The sequence below is a fragment of the Rhincodon typus genome, chromosome 44 (genome assembly GCF_021869965.1).
Source record: "Rhincodon typus isolate 14 chromosome 44, sRhiTyp1.1, whole genome shotgun sequence".
Lineage (NCBI taxonomy): Eukaryota > Metazoa > Chordata > Chondrichthyes > Orectolobiformes > Rhincodontidae > Rhincodon > Rhincodon typus.
This window is the reverse complement of record NC_063375.1, coordinates 845,018-848,811: the sequence shown is the minus strand read 5'-3', so window position 1 is coordinate 848,811 and position 3,794 is coordinate 845,018. Positions and strand designations below refer to the sequence as shown.

General features: G+C 47.8%; 1 protein-coding gene across 5 annotated transcripts in view; it reads left to right on the top strand.

Moving 5' to 3' along the window:
• The window catches only part of LOC109920397 (serine/threonine-protein kinase WNK3-like), a 75,237-nt gene extending 73,345 nt beyond the window's left edge, over positions 1–1,892 (top strand). For all 5 annotated transcript variants that reach the window (XM_048619830.1, XM_048619828.1, XM_020520432.2 and 2 more), the window contains one exon: positions 1–1,892. This exon is cut by the window's left edge and continues 2,256 nt beyond it. The gene's annotated coding sequence lies outside the window, so the exon portion shown is untranslated.
• Positions 1,893–3,794: the final 1,902 nt, after the last annotated feature.

The window sequence follows — 3,794 nt, the reverse complement described above, 5'->3', positions numbered from 1 at the left end:
TTTCTCTGTCATTCTCTCTCCCCTCTGGGTGTTGGTACTGACCCACTCCTTCCCTTTGTAGCTCTATCTGGCTGCTGTTTCTCAGTGGTGCCTGCCATTGTGGTTACCTTAACCAAGTGACTGCAGCTGAGTGCAGTCTGGTTTCTGCTACCATCCTGCACCCCTTCCTTCTGTTTTTTTTTCCCCCCAGGAAGCAAAACTGTCAACGGTGACTGAGCGGTTTGTGGAAACTCTGTCCAGGGTTGCAGTTTGGGAATTCTATCTGCAGCGTTCTGTGTTGCTAATGTTTTTTTTTTCAGTACTGTGTTGTTTGATTGTAAGCTGTAAGTTACCCAGTATTGCAGTGTAACTTGTTTACTGGATCACAGTTCCCAGGGGAGTGGGCAGGTTTGTCTGCGGGGTGGGGATGTGCTGTGAAATGATTATGGTTTGTGAGATGTGAGGGGACATACTCTGTGCTTGTGTCCCTGTTCTGAAGTTGGTCTGCCCCAGGATGGGAATTTGCTCCTCCATGCTAGGGTGTGCAATATTTTCTACCATTCTGTCTTAAACTGTGAAAGACACCCAGCAGTGTAACTCCATGTTTCTGTCTTTGCAAACCTGCTTGTGTCTGCTTTTAAGAAATGCACTTTGAGTTTTTTTAACAGACTGCAGTCCTGGTGGGGACAGGTCTGTCGCTGAATAACACTGGGGTACAGTACCGGTAGGGTCAGGTCATTGAACTGAGACAATTTGAGTTTTGCGTATGCAACATAATGCAAACGTGTATACTGTAAATGTGAATATGAATGCCAGTGCACTTACTGAGCTTTGGTTAGAAGCCATTCTGTAATCTTCCGCCTGGACCTTTTGTGCGAGAGCTGAACCGTGCTGCTCTGTCTGGATGGTGCTGTGTCGTGTTCCCATGTGAGAGAGCGACATTTCTGCGTCAGTGCTTGCACCATGTCATAACTGTGACCCTCGCACTCTTAACACTGTATATGCGCAGTGCTCTCAAATGTGCTTCTGATTTATGTATTGGGAAAAAAAAACCCCCTGCAGACTTGCAGTGCCTTGATAATAAACCTTTCCAGTTTTGTTCCCCCCCCCTGCCCTGGGGGGATGGATTGTTTTCTGGGACACACACAATGCTACTCCCCTATCCCTCTACTGCTTCCCGCTTGAGTGTGTATGTTGAGAGGTTGGGGGTGGGGAGGGGAGGGGTACTTGCTGGCAGACAAGAAGGACATCTCTGACTGGTTGGGTGTTTTGGATGGGTCTTGGGGATGGGTCTGAGTCTTCGTACCAGGCAGTTGTACGAGTTCAGCCAGCTCTGACAAGCATTGGACGCGCCAGCAATGATACGTTCACCATGGTGTGGTGGAGGGGAGTTTGGAACAGGGGGTCAGCCAGAGCCTGCGATAGATTCGCTGGTTCTGCTGCACCGTCTGTTGAATCAGTCAGGGAGGGTGATGATGATAATCTCCCATTTGTCCTCCTGTGTTAGCCAAGCAGGTGTTTGTGAGGAGGGTTAACTAAAACAGTATTACCAGTAAACTCAAACTGTGATTTTTCTTTCTTTTTTACCCCCCCCACACTCTTTGTATGTTTATTTTTGCGTTGCCTGTGAGCATTATTTTGTGTTTGTTTTAAAGAAAAAGGAAGAGATTATATACCGTGAAAGTAAAACTGTTTGTAAACCAATGCCTCGTTTCTCCCCAGAGAGGTGGCGTGGCGGTGGGTGGGGGCACAGAGAAAAAGAGGCTGTTTCATGTTCGAGAGAGGGGGGACAAAAATGTTGTACGAAAGTCAAAACATTCCTCAAATGTTTTAGCTGCATGTGGGAGATTACTTTTGTACCTTTGTAAAATTAGAGGGGAGAGAGAGAGAGGAAAAAAAAAACCTGACCAAAACTCTCGGTGTCGATTTCTTTTTGTCTCCTGGTTCAGTTTGTCTCCTGGTTCAGTTTGTCTGAGCGTTGGAAGTTGCTGGTTTCCCAACATCTCCATCCGCCCCGCGCAAATTGGAACCTCTTCGCATGTGTCTTGTTCCATTACCTTGCACTTTGGAGCTTCCTCCTTGACCTGCCCTAGTTTTCATCTTTCCCTCATTGGCCCTGGTGGGATGGCCCTCACTTTAAAGCATATGAGTCCCTTGTCGATTGTAACCTGTGCCCTGTTTGTTACCAATCTGTAGTGTGCTGGACAGGCTAAGCCCCCAAGTCAGACTTACTTACAAATAGAATTACATACAAACATGCATTAAAAGAACTGGGGCCAAACCTGGCTCTTGTTCGGTTTTTACAAGGAACACTCTTGTGTCTGGGATTGCAGCTGTTCTTTTCCACCAGATGCTGAAGTGAGAAGGAGCACATGGGCACATTGAAAAGTCTAAACAAGGTCGAGAATTAGAAACAGGAGGCAGTCTTTTAACCTCTGGAGCTTTCTCTGTTGCCACATCTGTTCTCCCCAACACGTGTGACTCCAGATCTCCAACCCCCACGGTGATGTGTTCGACTCAGCTGCCCCTCTGAAACAGACCTAGCAGAGGTGAGCTCAGTTTGGGGGCAATGGGAGATGGGTACACAGTGCCAGACGCTGACGTTGGTGTGCAGGAAAGGAGGCAGAGCTATTCCCGAACCTCACTCTCTGGCTTGGGGATTTGGGGAGGGGGGACATGGTTGGCATTGCCCTCAGACTACTCATAGCTATTTACTCAGCACAGAAGGGCCAACAACACCCTGAGTACAGGGGAGGTGTTGCTGTATCCTCACCGATGCAGTCGAGCCATCCTAATTTGTGTCCCGGAGCCTTGATTACGCCCTCCCACCAGTCCTCACAATTGTTCAGGGTGCAAATGAGGCTATTCAGCCCATTGTGCTCACACCTGCTCTTCAAAACAGAGCATAGTTACTTAGCACCAACATCCAGCTTTCTCCCTGCTACCCCTGCACTCCATCGTCCGTGAAATAACCGTCCAGTGCCTCAGTGGGAGCTGCCTGCTCCACATTTTGAGGCAGGGGGTAGAAAAAGTTCCCTCGCATTGCCCCTTACTGCTTCGGCATGTCACTTTGGCGTTGCCTGCAATCTGTGGCTATCTCAAACTATCTTGTCTGATCACAGTAAACCTTGCATGGTTTGTTTAAAAAAAAAACAATCTCAGGCAGTGATCTGGAGAAAAACAGTTCGCGTTTCTTTAATCAGAACCTCAGCGGTCAATGAAAAGGTTCGGGGCAGGTGTCCACATGAAGATAAATGCAAACTGGAGCATGCTCCGGATTGATAACCCCTTGGGTGAATCTTATTTCCCCTCAAATTCACCCCCCCCCCCCCATTCTCCTGCTCTTTATAGCTCTAAAGTTATTGACCCCTGTAAAAGAGGCCATCTTTGTCCATTTAGGAAAAGTGATGGCCCATTGGGGTTATCGTTGGACTGTTAATCCTGGGACCGAGGTTCGAATCCCAGCACAGCAGATGGTGGAATTAAGGATCTAGTGGTGACCCTGAAACCACTTTCAATTGCTGGGAAAAGCCCATTGGGTTCAGGAAAGTTCTGAGGAATGGTCACCGGTCCCGAAAAATTAATAGTAATTATTTCCTTTTCTTCGATGCTGCCAGACCTGCTGAGCTTTTCCAGCAATTTCTGTTTTTGTTCCTGATTTAGCGCATCCACAGTTCTTTCGGTTTCCTATCAGGTTCACCAGTTCCCTTGAGGGAAGGAAACCACTATCCTTACACGGTCTGGGCCTACATGTGACTCCAGACCCACTGCAATGTGGTTGAATCTTGACAGCCATCTGGGTAATTAGGGATGGA